The sequence below is a fragment of the Chiloscyllium punctatum genome, chromosome 28 (genome assembly GCF_047496795.1).
Source record: "Chiloscyllium punctatum isolate Juve2018m chromosome 28, sChiPun1.3, whole genome shotgun sequence".
In the NCBI taxonomy this organism is placed as follows: Eukaryota; Metazoa; Chordata; class Chondrichthyes; order Orectolobiformes; family Hemiscylliidae; genus Chiloscyllium; species Chiloscyllium punctatum.
The window spans coordinates 41,307,319-41,323,132 of NC_092766.1; the positions used below are offsets into that span (position 1 = coordinate 41,307,319).

Genomic DNA, 15,814 nt, shown 5'->3' on the forward strand with positions numbered 1-15,814 from the left:
CCAAGTGACGTTGTTCACTGAGACATAAAAATATCAGAAAGAATACAAGCGGGATGATAGAAAGAATGAAGGAGTTTATTCACGAGATTTGGAAATGCTGGAGCAGAAACACGCAAGTTGATGTAAACAAATGAGATTTTCACATAACGCGAGGTTTGAATGAGTAAATTGGGGACATTCCCTCTTTCCAGTCAATCAATAACTTTCGTTACAGCTTGAAAACCATTCGTGAATGATTAAGAAAAGTTTGGATGAGAGTGTCTTCCACTCAATAGAGTTATTTAAATCGTGAACGACTTTCCAAAAATAAAACGTAGAAGCTGACTTCAGAGTGTTTTAAAAGATACACTAACAAACGTACAAGGAGAGAATTTATCATTGAGTGAAAGTCAGGGTGGTTGCGTAGCAATTTCGAATTTGGTTGACTTCAGACACAAAGACATTTCATGAACCCGTACAACTGAATAAGACTCAGTGTAACATGTTCATGGATTGGTAAGTTGTGGCGTATTATTCAAGGTGAAACTCTGTAAATGGAGCTGATGTCATAAAATAATGGCAGACGGAAGTGATATCCTAATGAGTAGAAATTGAATCGTCACTTGGAGACGCAACACCTACGTTAAAGACTTGACCACATTCACATGATGTTATTTATATTTCGTACATTCTTAACTCCACCCAAGAAATCCACCAAGAAGACTCTGTCCTTTTGTATTGTTAACCCTCTGTACTTCTCTGCAGCATGCCACTGAAGATAAAATATGCTCAGACCAAAATTCAGTTCAATACAAAATTCAAACGGTCCTATGTGATTTCTGTTTTTATTATTGCAATAACCTTTGTGAGTTTGTAACAAACTGTGTAACATGAAACCAGTTCAACATCTATTTTCCCGGAATTTAACGCAGTGCACATGGGAAACGTTATCCATCTGCTGAAAAATCACCTTCGGCTCTCTCTCCACATACGTCTCTTCACGTTTTAGATATTTTCAGTTTGTTTGTAGATCAAGGAGTCATTATCCAGAAAAGGTTGTTTCTCAATCCACAAACACGGGTATTTTCTCATAAACTTAGCTTTGCTCAAGATCACCTTCTGTCCGTACTCCTCAACACAACGACAAATTGAAGCTGCTCCATGTGAGGCTCAAAATTCAAACTTCGGAACAGCACAGCCCACTATACTGAAACAGAGATACTGTGCACTGGTCACCTTCAGCACAGGAGCAACACATTAATGCTGACCTCAACAATCCTGGTTTTACCTTAACGTTTGGGAAACCGAGTTTCTCTGATTCCATGGCTAGTAACGGGGATTATATGATCATCTTCACCAGTGGTTCTGTCCCCGAGTGAGGAAAGTGGTGTGGTACGCATTGTAAAGATGTCGATTGATGAAATATACAATTCCATCTTTTGCCTTCACGAACTCATGAGCTTTTTATTTTGGTTTGCATCTGTAGAAATCTTAAAATCTTCATCTTGAACGGACTCAATGACAGATCTCCATTGTGTCTCTGGCATCAATTTTCAAAGTGTAAACCCCCTCTGAATCCTTCCACCGCAGTCCGCTGTTTGGGAAGTGTTCCTGTTGTGGGAAATGCACTTCCCCGTGCGTCACGTGCTGCTCCCATCATGCGCTGTGGCACTGCACTCATTTTCCTTCTGACACTTGCTCACTGTGTTGCTGTGATCATACAGTGACTTGGTGTCGCACGGCTCAGGAAAATGATACAGATCAAGGTTTTTGCATTGTTGAATTCAGTTGTCAGTTTAGCCATATTTTGGATTTTGAAATTGTCTGTTCTGTACACAAGTGGGTGTCAAAAACATCTGAGCGGAAATTAGGTCATCCGAATAATGACATTGGGCACTATGCACTCTCCTCCAGTCTGGAAAACAATTCCTCACAGGCAATTTAATAGACAATAGACAGCAGGTGCAGGAGTAGGCCATTCTGCCCTTCGAGCCAGCACCACCATTCATTTTGATCATGGCTGAACATCCTCAATCTGTATCCTGTTCCTGCCTTATCCCCATAACCCTTGATTCCACTATCCTTCAGAGCTCTGTCCAACTCTTTATTGAAAGAACACCTCTTGCTGTCTCGGGTTCTTCATTCCGTTGACTTCAAATCTTCACAGAATTCAATAGACCTTGTTACATATTCATTTCCTCATTTTTGTTCAGATCACTGTGTGCATAGTGTGGCAGTGGGAGTGCACTTGCCCCACAACCCGGGGTCAGACCATCATCTTGGAACCGTACTGTGTTATTTCTCATTTCACCAACACCAGGGAGAAATGTCTGCTGCTCTGCATAATTTATGCATTTCAATTATTGATAAGGTCATAGCCTACACTTGGTCTGTGACGAGGTGGCCGAGAGGTTAAGGCGATGGACTGCTAATCTGTTGTGCTCTGCACGCGTGGGTTCGAATCCCGCTGTCATCAATGGCTTTCAATGGTGCTGTTTTCAGATGATTGAAACTGGAACTCCAATTGTCAGTTTGCATGTATTGACGCGATTGCAAAATCTCAAAGAATAGTTGGTGCCTTTTAACTAAACTGCATTGAAATGGAGGTTGCTTTGGGATAATGAAAAGAAACGCGATTTTCTTTTTCAAGTCAGTGCTGAGAACGTTTTTTCGTATGAAAGACATCCAGGAAAATCAAATACCGAGAGCTGCGAAGTGCATGTTTATGCAAAGGGATTCTTAATGAATGTTTTGTCAGATGAAATATGAAGGACGTTGAGGAGAAGTAATGCATCCTGGTGAGAAGAGCACAGCGAGACAGCACAAAATAATGGAGATATTTCAAAAGGGGCAGGGCGTGGGTTTAGGGGCACTGAGAACTAGCTGTAAACGCACAGTGGAGAATTGCCGATGTGGGTGCCGTGCATGGGCACGGAAAGACTTACACATTGGTCTCGCCCTCGCCCCTTGCTCTCGCCATTGATGAATGCTGGAAATAAGGCACAGATAAACACAAGATGTGGGAAACAAGCTCCCTCTCGTTATGCACACACTGGATGCATCACATTGAACCATGAACAACTGGAGAAATCAGCATGTTACCTGTAGGGAGTGAAACTAAACCGTGGATCAATAACCGCAGATTCATGCAACATAAACATGAAAAATAATTTAAAATGTAGGGTGTCGGTTTGCTCGCTGAGCTGTAGCTTTGATATTCAGACGTTTCATTACTTGGCTAGGTAACATCAAGATCAGTGGCGACCTCCAAGTGAAGTGAAGCTGTCGTCTCCTGCTTTCTATTTATATCTTTCTCCTCGATGGGGTTCCTGGGGTTTGTGGTGATGTCATTTCCTGTTCGTCTTCTGAGGGGTTGACAGATGGCATGTAGATCTATGTATTTATTTATGGCATTGTGGTTGGAGTGCCAGGCCTCTAGGAATTCTATGGGGTGTCTTTGCTTAGCCTGTCCCAGGATAGATGTGTTGTCCCAGTCGAAATGCTGGTATTTTTAATCCGTGTGTAGGGCTACGAGGGAGAGAAGGCCGTGTCTTTTTGTGGCCAGCTGATGTTCGTATATCCTGGTGGCTAACTTTCTTCCTGTTGTCTTACGTAGTGTTTGTGGCAGTCCTTGCATGGAATTTTGTAGATGACGTTGTTTTTGTCCATGGGTTGTACTGGGTCTTTTAAGTTTGTTAGTTTTTGTTTGAGAGTCTTGGTCGGTTTGTGTGCTACTGAGATTCCGAGGGGTCTTAGTAGTCTGGCTGTCATTTCTGAAACTTCTTTGATGTATGGTAAGGTGGTTAGGGTTTCTGGCTGTGTTTGGTCTGCTTGTCGTGGTTTGTTCTTGAGGAATCTGCGCACTGTATTTTTTGAGTATCTGTTCTTCTCGAATACGTTGTATAGGTGGTTCGCCTGTGTCTTCAGAAGTTCGTCTGTGCTGCAGTGTGTGGTGGCTCGTTGGAATAGTGTTCTTATACAGCTTCGTTTGTGTGTGTTGGGATGGTTGCTGGTGTAGTTAAGTATTTGGTCAGTGTTTGTCGGTTTTCTGTATACGCAGGTTTGTAGTTCTCCGTTGTCCTTTCTTTCTACTGTGACGTTCAGGAATGCGAGTTTGTTGTCGGTTTCTTCCTCCTTGGTGAACTTTATACCTGTGAGGGTGTTGTTGATGATGTAAAATGTCTTATTACCTTGTTTCGTTTTGGGTACCGTCGACACCACGAACGGTCGGTTAAAGTTCAGATGATCTTCCAAAAGATCGCGCATATTGACACACACACCAAGTTTCTGCAGAAAAACACCCACCTGATGAAGGAGCGGCTCTCCTAAAGCTAGTGCTTCCAAATAAACCTGGTGGACTCTGCCCTGATATTGTGTAATTTTTAACTTTGTCGACTCAACTCAAACACTGGCACTTCCATATCATAGACAACACCAGTCATGTCCCAGCGCTGTCAGAGAAGGCAATCCTGGAATAGCCCAATACATTGCTCATAGGCACGTTTCGTTTTCAGAAACCAGGCCACTCAGTTAAAGCGCAGAATACTAACCACTAGACCACCAGGGATGAGGGCAGAAGCAGTTGCACCGTTTCTTCATAACACAGTTTTTGGAATTATGTCACTGCAGATATGTTTCCCCTCAAAAATGAGTGAATTACCGTGTGTTTAGAGCACGGAAATGGTTCCCTTCATCTCATTTCCCAGCACTTGGTTTGTAAAACTGTAAGGTCTGACGTTTCACCTGAATGCTAATTTCTCTGGAACGTTTTAATCTCGTAAAACATAATAAATGGGATTAAAGTTTGATATGGGAACTGAACCCCATTTTTACCCATAGACTGAAGCACGCAGACACATTTCCCCAAGTGTGACACAGGCCTCGGGAGAAAACAAGCAGAAAGTAAGATTTCACCGACTGGTCTGATGTTGTCCCATTTCAGAGTTCAACACCAATGTCTGGTTACAGCAAAGAAAGGAAGCATTCAGCCCCTCCCGTCCCAGTGTTCTTTGCCCATTGTTTCCCCATGACTCTGTAGTTTATACTGCCTCACCTCGTTCATGCTGCCAAACTTGATCACTGCTCACACCCGCTATTTCCTGTCCAGCCGAACGGTTTGCCTCAAGTTCTTGGAATGAAAAACAGGAATGGCCTATTTCAAGCACTTTTCTAGTTTTCACGGACATTGATATCACCACTGAGCAAGCACATTGCCAGCTGAGAGAGAAGGTCTCATCCTTTAGAAACTGAAATACAAAGATGATTGGATATCCTCAGTATTGTAAACCAACCGACAAGACCGGAATAGGGCCGAGGTGATCACGCACAGAAGGATGGGAGAATAGAATGGCGAATCTCATGGTGTCCTGGGTGATGTTAATAGAAATCTTCCCTGTTAGTATAGTGATGAGGATTCAGTGATTTCACTGTCATGGCTTGTTAAAGGTTAACGTTTACAGTAATCAATATGAAAGACTGCCTGATATTTCGAAGCAGAATGATGTTGTGTAGCAGACAGAATCGTTTCCCTGCATGACGTAATAAGAGAGCTCAGAAGAGCCAGGAGCAGACATGAGAGCCAGGAGGAGACATTAGAAGTTGTTGGTGGATAGGATCAGGGTTAACCCTAAGGCTTTCCATAGGTATGTCAGGAATAAAAGAATGGCGAGAGTCAAATTAGGGCCAATCAAGAATAATAGTGGGAAGTTGTGTTTGGAGTCAGAGGAGACATGGGAAACACTAAATAAATATTTGTCGACTGTGTTCACTATAGAAAATAAAAATGTTGGCGAGGAAGATATAGAGATACTTGCATCTCGACTCGAAGAGATTGAGGTTCACAAGGAAGAGGTATTAGAAATACTGCAGAGTGTGAAAATAGACAAGTCCTGTGGGCCGGATGGGATCTATTCTAGGATCCTCTGGGAAGCAAAGGAAGAGATTGCCGAGCCTGTGCCATTGATCTAGGAATCATTATTGTCTACAAGAATAGTGCCTGAGGACTGGAGGATAGCAAATGTGGTTCCCTTGTCAAGAAGGGTAGTGGAGACAACCCTGGTAATTACAGACCAGTGAGTCTCACTTCAGTTGTTGGTAAAGCGTTGGAAAAGGTTCTAAGAGATAGGATTTATAATCATCTAGAAAAGAATAATCTGATCAGGGACAGTCAGCACAGCTTTGTAAAGGGAAGGTCGTGCCTAACGAATCTTATAGGTTTTTTGACAAAGTGACCAAGCAGGTGGATGAGAGTTAGCAGGTTGATGTGCTGTTCATGGATTTCAGCAAGGTTTTCGATAAGGTTCCCCACAGTAGGCTATTATACAAAATACGGAGGAATGGAATTGTGGGAGACATAGCAGGTTGGATCAGTAATTGACTTGCTGAAAGAAAACAGAGTGTTGTAGTTGATGCAATATGTTCATCTTGGTGTCCAGTTACTAGCGGGATTCCGCAAGGGTCGATGTTGGGTCCAGGGCTATTCGTCATTTTTATAAATGACCTGGATGAGGGCTTAGAAGGGTGGGTTAGCAAATTTGCGGACAACATTACGGTCGGTGGAGTTGTGCACAGTGACGAAGGATGTCGTAGGTTGCAGAGAGACATAGATAGGATGCAGAGCTGGGCTGAGTGGTGGCAAATGGAGTTGAATGTGGACAAAGGTGAGGTGATATACTTTGGACGGAGTAATCGGAATGCAAAGTACTGGGCTAATGGTAAGATTCTTGGTAGTGCAGTTGAGCAGAGAGATCTCGGTGTCCATGTACACAGATCCCTGAAAGTTGCCACCCAGATTGACAGGGTTGTTAAGAAGGAAAACAGTGATTTGGCCTTTATTAATAGAGGGATTGAGTTCTGGAATCAGAAGGTTATGCTGCAGCTGTACAAAGATCTGGTACGGCCACATTTGAAGTGTTGTCAACAGTTCTGGTCACCGCATTATAAGAACGATGTTGATGCTTTGGAAAGGGTGCAGAGGGAATTTTCTAGCATGTTGCCTGATATCGAAGGAACGTATTACGAGGAAAGACTGAGGGCCTTGAGGCTGTCCTCGTTTGAGAGAAGACTGAAAGGTGACTTAATAGAGGCATACAAGATAATCAGAGGTTTAGATAGGTGGACAGGGAGAGTCTTTTTCCAAGTATGGGGACGGCAAACACGAGGGTCATATCTTTAAAGTGAGGGGAGGTAGGTACAAGACAGAAGTCAGAGGTAGTTTCTTTACTCAGAGAGTAGTTAGGGCATGGAATGCTTTGCCTGTAACGGTGGTAGATTCGCCAAGATTAAGTGCATTTAAGTCGTCATTGGAGAGGCATATGGACGTACATGGAATAGTGTAGATGGGATGGGCTTCAGATTAGTATGACAGGGCGGCACAACATCGAGGGCCGAAGGGCCTGTACTACGCTCTAATGTTCTATATGCTGCAGATCCACATCAGCAATGTCATCTGCAATTGCCTGACGTTCAATCAGTTTAAAACAAGAACGGACGGGGCGTCAGGAAAACGGAAGGGGAATAGTGGTTTGTGAGAGTTAACTACATGCCTCGTGGAGCCAGGTTCAATGTAGATAATGAATATCGCTTTTCCTGTTTACCTTGGTATACTGATCACTACGGATCAATGACCCAATATTGTCTGCCCTTTGTGTGCTGTTCTTTGTATATTTCACCTCGGTTCAGTGCTCCGGGGGAACACGCTTTTTAAAATTTTAAACATTTTACTCAGGTCGGTTTTGCAGCTTCATATTAAGGCCAACAATTTTAGGAACAGATAAACACCATTCAGACCATCAAGTCTGTTCCACTATTGAATGATTTCGTATCTGATCTGATAACCTTGAACTGCACTTTCTTGGCTTTCGCCATAACGCTTGATGTCTTTGCTGTTTGAAGATCTGCCGATCTCAGCCTCATTACACCTAATGACACTTCCTCAACAGCGGTCTGCTACAAGAAAGTCCACTGATACAGAACTGTCTGAGAGAATAAATGCTTCTTCGTCTCTATTTTAATTGTGAGATCCGCATTCTAATACGAAGTTAAAAATCGCACAACACCAGGTCATAGTCCAACTGGTTTAATGGAAGCAATAGCATTTGGAGAGCTGCTCCTTCATCAGGTGGCTGTGGAGTGCACAGTGGTAAGATACAGAATTTATAGCTAAAGGTTACAGTGTAATGTCACTGAAATTATACATTGGAAAAATACCTTGATTGCTTGTTAAGTCTTCCATCTGTTAGAATGACTATGTTCGGTTCATTTCTTTCTTATGTAAATCGAAAAAATTTCTTTTGACAGTAACATTCTCAGGTGGACATTACCAATTAGTGTTAGCACAGGTAATATGTTGAAGGTGTGAGACCCTGTGTGCTGCGTCCATGCCATAATGTTTAGACTGACGCTAATCTAAAAAAAAACAACACGCTGCAGGCAAGGATGCCTTAAGACATGGTACATTGGTGAAGCTGAGCAGAGGCGACAACAACGGAATGGGCGCTGCACATCAATCAACAGACAGGTGTACCCCTTCCCAGTTGGAGAGCACTTCAGTGATCCAGGACATTCGACCTCGGATCTTCGGGTGACAATCCTCCAAGGCGGTCTTCGGAACAGGCAGCAGCTAAAAGTGCCCCCGCAGAGACTGACAGCTAAATTCGGTACCCATGGTCATTGGGTTCATGTCGCAGTACAGGTGATCCCATTGCCCTATCTACAAACAGAGACCCTCCTACACACACACACACACACACACACGCACACACGCACACACACACACACACACGCACGCACACACAGACACGCAGACACATACACACACACTCATATACGTCTGTGGGGTGAATTTGTACTTGCAGAGTTACATTGTACTTTGCTTAAAAACTGGATGAATTCATGTCAGTCTCTGGTAACTCATTTTTATAAATTAGAATCAGTCTAAACATTATGGAACAGACAGCAGCACAGGGGGGCAGACACCAGTTGTTAAACTTCACCTGAGAATGAAACTTTCAAATAAAAAAGTTTTGCACTTTACATATGAAAGAAGTGATGCTAACATGGTCATTCTAACAGATCGGAGACTTAGCAAACAATCAAGGTTTTTTCAATGTACAATTTCAGTTACATCACACTGTAAACATATGCTATAAATTCTGTGACTTACAACTGTGGATTCCACAATCACCTGATGAATGAGCAGTGGTCCGAAAGCTAGTACTTCCAATTAAACCTGTTGGACTATAACCTGGTGTTGTGTGATTTTCAAATTTGCATATCCCAGTCCAAACCCGGCATCTCCAAGTCATTCGATACGAGGTGCTCTGGTCACAGAACCAAACTTTCTGCATCCAACTTATTAAATCCTTGAAAATACCTTTATGTTTCAATAAGGATCATTTTGTAGTACTGAGTCTCAGCAGGCAAAGGCAACTGATTTCAGCGTTTCTTCCCATTTGATTTCATCTCCTGTATGAAATTCTCGCTGACTCCGCCAGAACTGCTACCTTTGCTGTTTTGTAATGTCAGGAACTCATGTTCTATTTAAGATTTCCAGAAGGAACAACAAATATTTTTTTTTCCCTGACTGGAAATCAACATTGGGAAATAGCAGTGAGACAGCTGCATTTCAGCACGTTCGCACCAAGGACGACATATGCAATGCTTGGAACTTTTCTTGATGACTTTGTTTTTGCCTATTTTGTTCAGTTGAAAAATGACAGTTTTTGAGTTTCTAAAAGCATGGCCAATGGTCCTTCAGCCTATTGCATTATTATCAGTTATCAAACATCTGGCTTGTAAACACAGTTTCCAGCACGTGACTCATCGCCTGGTGTGATCTAACATTTCAAGTCTTAGTAAAATTGTTATTCAATTTCTTAAGGGCTTGAGTGGAACCAAAACCATCTCTGTGAACTAACAGTTCTGAAAGACACACTCTTTCTCGGAGCCGTTTGTCAGTTTTCCTCAAGATGCTGCGGAAAATGTTTCTGCGCTCACATCTGAATTGGTTTACCCTGTTTCTTCTTCAGCTTCCTCCTTCTTTCTATTAAATGGTTTAGACTCCAGTACAGATACAAGGTGTAGGTTGCGGAAGTCACGTGTTTGCACTTTCATTGACACTCTGCAGCCGGGAGCTGCAGACCTTCCCCACACTGATTCAGACAGCACTGTCCTTCCTGTGACATTTCCCATGGAGAATGGAAGGACAGGCATTAATAACCCGCACTTGAAACGGAGCGACAGTTTTAAAATATTTACAGTGGCCCAGCGAGGAATTGATCTCCGAACTCCCGCATAACATACGGCGACACTAACCACTATACTAGCAAGGAGAACAGTTTCGAAAGAGACACTTCAGCCCATTGTGGTTGCATTTGTCAAAAGCAACTGCTTAACGACACAAATGGTTTCGCCCATAACCTGAGAGGTATTGGCAGAACATATTTACATCTGAATATTCCTTCAGGTTATAAGGGTTTCTGCCTCTCTGACCCGAACAGACAGTGTGTTCCAAATTCGAACACCCGCCGGCCTATACCGCTTTTCTACACATACTTAAACGTTTCTGTCTTTCTCATTAAATTTCTGGTCCCCTGTGATCGTTCTTTTCATCGATGGGAAACGCTTCTTTCAGTCTACCTTATCTATACCCCTCACAAACTCCTCTGCACGGTGACAAACAACCCCAGATTGACCTGTCTCCCTTCATGACTGAAACTCTTCAGCCTAGACACTATCCGAGTCAATCTCTCCTGCAACTTTCCCAGTGCGATCTCATCCCTGGACAATTCTAGCACTGAGCCGAATGAAAATATTTCCATTCTGTAACAGCATCGGGGGTGGCTCTGAGCTTTTATTGCCTTCCGGAATGGAGTCACGTGGACGCCAGACCAGATAAAGACGCTAGTTTCCTTCCCTCATTGACGTCAGTGAAACAGATGGGTTTTTCAGACAACGTATTCTTAATTCTAGGCAATTATTGCATTCATATACTATCATCGTCGTGGTGTGGTGGGATTCCAACGCGTCTCCACAGAACATTACCTGGCTTTGATGTGTTAAAAATCCAGTGATTCTACCACTAGGCTATCGCAGAAAGCCCTCATGGGGGATCTTTAGCAATAGAGTTTCTTTTCCCCGGTTATTCCCTATCCCTTTTATTGAGCCTCACACTCCAATAATCTCTGGTCCATGTCAGTAAAAGCTGCTAAAAGAGAATTGATCTCACAGCCACGATATCCAAATGGATCGAATGATTTGAAGGTGCCAATGAAGAGATTGGGGCAACAGTGAGTGCAATGGCACAGACCGGATGGCATCAACGTGCAAGTGTATGTTAGATTGTGCAATGTCTCAGTCAAATGGGACGACGGACGGAAAAGAGAGTTAGGGAGAGTGCGAGGGAGAGACATCTTCGAGAACTTTTGGGTTTAAATCCTGATACATGAAACGCAGAAATATCAGAGAACAAAATTCGATGGAAAACAAATCATCACCTCCGAGAAAATTATTTTGTAAAAACGTTTAATTTCTGCCCGTGTTTTACCAAAATTAAAACTTTGAGAGAACTGACCGCAATGATGTGGATTCGAGCAGAGGTCGCTGCAATCACAACGCAGAATACGAACTACTAAACGGTTACAGCACTCCACAGACAACACTTGTAAACTGCAACCAGGATGGTAGCAGAGGAAATGTCAGGAAGAATGTACAATATCAGGACTTAGCGACAGGCATGTGGGAACGCAGAATGAACCGAATCTTTAACTTTAGCGTCCCCAGAGACTGTGGAGATTCCATGAATGAGAGTACAGGAGAATGGGATTAATGAAATTCTCCAAAGAGTTTGGGAGAGTGCAGAATATTGTTGAAACGTATGCTTCAATAGCATTATAGTTGAACATCGGCTACTTCATCACTTTGCCCACACAAGGCGGGACCAACTGCTGCATGCAATCACACATAATCTCAGTTCCAGAACCGGAATCAGAGAAACTGTGTGAAGCATGCACGAAGATCCAATTGGAAACTGGGATGGAATGACAGGAGAGAGGAGCATGTATTTCCGAGGTTGGGGACAGCTTCTGGTCAAAAGCGGGGCGGAAGGGAATACTTGCCCCCATTTATACTATTATGACCATAAACAGTACATGTTGCTGAGACAGCCGATTGGCGCATCTAAAGCGTGTGGAGACTTTATCTTTGGGGTGGCAAGGTTCGAAATTTCACTTTCCTGTTTGGATCAGTGGTTTTGACATTGGCATCTGCTTTTGTTCGCATCAGCTCAGAATCAGCTTCTTGTACCCAATAAATACTGCAACCTGGAGAATGTGGTGTTGTGGTTATATAATAAATTCGTCATCCTTGGGGACTCAGACACGGAACTGGTAATGTTAAAGTTCGATGAATAAAACCTGGAATGGAAGCCTGATCTCAGGAACAGAGAACATGCCTTTAATTTCCTGCAATCCCATTCATGCATGTCACTTATACAGGGGATGCTACCATCTTTACCCAATCCTGCCTACTTGTGTCTCCAGGACCTGAACAAAATAGCTGTCCCTTATCTGAGAATGAAGACCGTGTGGGGAAGCAGGCCATTCGGCCCTTCCAGTCGACACCATCCCATGAAGCACATCTTATCAGACCTCCACTGCATACCTATTCCCTTCCCCTTCATTTCCCATGGCTGATCCCAGACATGCACACCTTCAGACTGCAGGAGGAAACTCACACAAGCAAAGAGAGAATATGCAAACTGCACACAGTCATACCAGACTGGGATAGAATCCATGTCTCTCGTGCAGCGAGACAGCAGCGAATCAGGATGAACAACAAATGCTGTCCTGACCAGCGACATCCACACCCTGTGGGTATATCGGGAAGAATACAAACATATTCACAATATAGACAATGGGACTTGCTTCTGCGTGGAAATGATTTGAACCAATCGTTTATCCTGGGTAGATACAAAGACACCGATATCACAGAGAAACCAGGGCAATGCGGGATTCAATTACCTGCTGCAGTTGAAACACATTTACTCAGCCAAACTGGGGACAGACTATTCAACAGTCCCGTGTGTTGGGAGGGCTCAATGAGCAATAAAAACTCCAGAGTAACCAGAAAGATTACATATCCCAGAAGGAGATCAATTAAACTGTCAATGCTGCTGTTAATCCCAACCAGCTTCCGGTTTCATAGCGTCAAAGTCAAAGACTCACGCAGCATGAAAACAGGCCTTTCACTCCTACCAGCTCATACTGTACATAATGCCAAACTAAACGAGTCGCATCTGACTGCTCCTGTAATTACTGAGGGCTAGTAATGCCTTTGTGATATTATTACTGCATTGTTAATATGAATGTTCAGATATAATTCTGTGGACACAGGTTCAAACCCTGGCATGGCAGATGCTGGAATTTTATTTAAATAAATACCTAGAGTCTAATGTTGATGTTAAATCAGTAGATCTGATTCACTAATGCCTGATAGGGAAGGAAACTGCCATACCTATCTGGTCTGGCTGGTATTTGACTCCAGATCCATAATATCGTGGTTGATTCTGATCTTCGCTCTGGGCAATAAATTATGTACTAGGCATGAATGAATAGCTTTTGTTAATCCCACTGAAACTTTCCAATTCATTTATCAATCCAAATATCCTGTAAATATTGTAAATGTACTTTCATTCATCACTGCCTCAGGACGTGAATTGCACACATAAACCATCCTCTGTTAAAAAAAAGCCTCTCATGTCTTATTTTAAATCCCTCTTTTCACTTTAAACATTTGCCCTCTCGTCTTGAAGTGCCCCTCCTTGGAGAAAAGACGGTTCCAGTTAACTCTAGCCGAACTCTCAATTATTTATAAATTTCTATCAGGTCGCCTTTCAAACTCCAGTGCTCGAGTGAAAGTAGTCTCAGCCTATCCAGCCTTTCGTTATAACACAAACCTTCCCCACTAGCCATATGCTGGTATACCTGTTCTAAACCTACTCCAGCTGAATAATTTCCTTGCTATTACTGGGCGGCAAGAACTGGACACAGTATTCCAGAAGACTCATCACCCAATGTCCTATTCAACTTCAACATAACGTACCAACTCCTACCCTCAAAGGGCTGAACAACGAAGGCAAGATGACTTTTTGTAAACCATTCTGTCGATATATGAAGCAAACTAAAATGAATTATGTCCTTGCATTCCTGGCCTCCGTGTTCCACAACACGATGCAACGCCCGATCATTAAATTGTATAAGCCCTACTAAAATTTGATGTAGCAAAATGCAATACCTTCCATTTATCCAGATTGAACTTCATGTGACATTCTTCAGCCCAAAGACGCAATGGATTAAGATCCTTCTGGAATCTTAGATCACCTTCTTTACAGTCTCCAATTCTGCTGTCCTCTGCAAGCTTATGAACCATGGCTTCTATGAGTTCTATTGTTTTCTCATATTAGTCAACGATTTTTAATTATTTGTCGTGGCCATCATTTAGCAGTTTGCAAATCATGTGGCAATTACTCATGTCGTTAACCATGAGGAAGAAAGCCATAGACTGCAGGGAGAATGGAAACAATTTGCAAGAAAACGTGCTGAAAGGAATTCAATCCAGTGAAGTGGGTGATAATGAATTTGGGGAGGAACAATGATAAAAGTGTGACTGTTAACAGGTCAAAAGAGAAATTGGAGTAGGCATTCACGAATGTTTGAAGGTGCTTGGACAAGGGATCAAGTGGTCTCGATGGGTTGGAGATACTTTCTGGTCTTGACCGCAGGTGGGAATATAAGAGCAGGGAAATGATGCTGGAACTTCAGCAACGGCCTATTCAAGATCAATGGACAGGGGAATCGGATGGACGGAAGTGCGTACTGCAGGTGCTGGAAATCAGAATCAAGATGAGAGTGGTGCTGAAGAAGCACAGCAGGTCAGGCAGCATCCGAGTTGCAGAAAAAAATAACGTTTCGGCAAACGCCCTTCATCAGGAAAAAAGCTGGGAGCCTCGTGGGTGGAGCGATAAACGGGAGGACTGGGTCTGGGAAGAATTTTGCTGAGAGTGCAAGAGGTGGATAGAGATGTGGTTAAAGGTGATAGATCGGAGAAGAGGGTGGAGCGGATCGGTGGAAAGGAAGATGGACAAGTGGGACAGGTCAGTAGGATGGTGGCAAGTTAGAAAGTTGGAACTCGGATAAGGTGGCCGTGGAGAGATGAGGATACTGATGAAGACCACGTTAATGCCCTGGGGTTGAGGGTCCCGAGGTGGAAGATCTAGCGTCTGGTGGTGAGAATATGGCAGTGGAGGAGACCCAGGAACTGCATGTCCTTGGGTGAGTCGGTGGACGTGGTAATTGATGTTTTTGGTCGTGGGGCGTTGGAGTTGAATGTTGCGGGTTCCCTGGAAATGTTCTCTGAAGCGCTCTCCGAGAATGTGTCTGTTAGCGCCAATGTAGAAGAGACAGCATCGCCAGCAACAGATGCAATAAATGACATGTGTGGAAGTGCACACGGACATTTGATGGATTTGGAAGGCTCATTGGAGCCTTGGAAGGATGTGAGAGGGAAGATGTGGGTGCAGGTTTTGCAATTCCTGTGGTGGCATTGGAAGGTGCCGTGAGGGGAGGGTGGGTTTTTGGAGGGCGTGGACTTGACTAGGTAGTCGTGGAGGAAAGAGTCTTTGTGAAAAGTGGATAGGGGTGGGGATGGAAATATAAATTTCCCTGTCACTGCAGGACTTGCAAAACCTGCACCCACATCTACCTCCTCACCTCTGTCCAAGGCTCTAATGGAGGCTTCCACGTCCATCAAAGTTTCTCCTGCACTTCCACACATGCCA

The 15,814-nt window shown here is 43.4% G+C and overlaps 1 non-coding gene across 1 annotated transcript; it reads left to right on the plus strand.

The window, feature by feature from the left end:
• The first annotated feature begins 2,373 nt into the window (after positions 1-2,373).
• Positions 2,374-2,455, plus strand: trnas-gcu (transfer RNA serine (anticodon GCU)). Its single transcript has one exon. It is a non-coding gene; the product is annotated as a tRNA-Ser (tRNA).
• Positions 2,456-15,814: the final 13,359 nt, after the last annotated feature.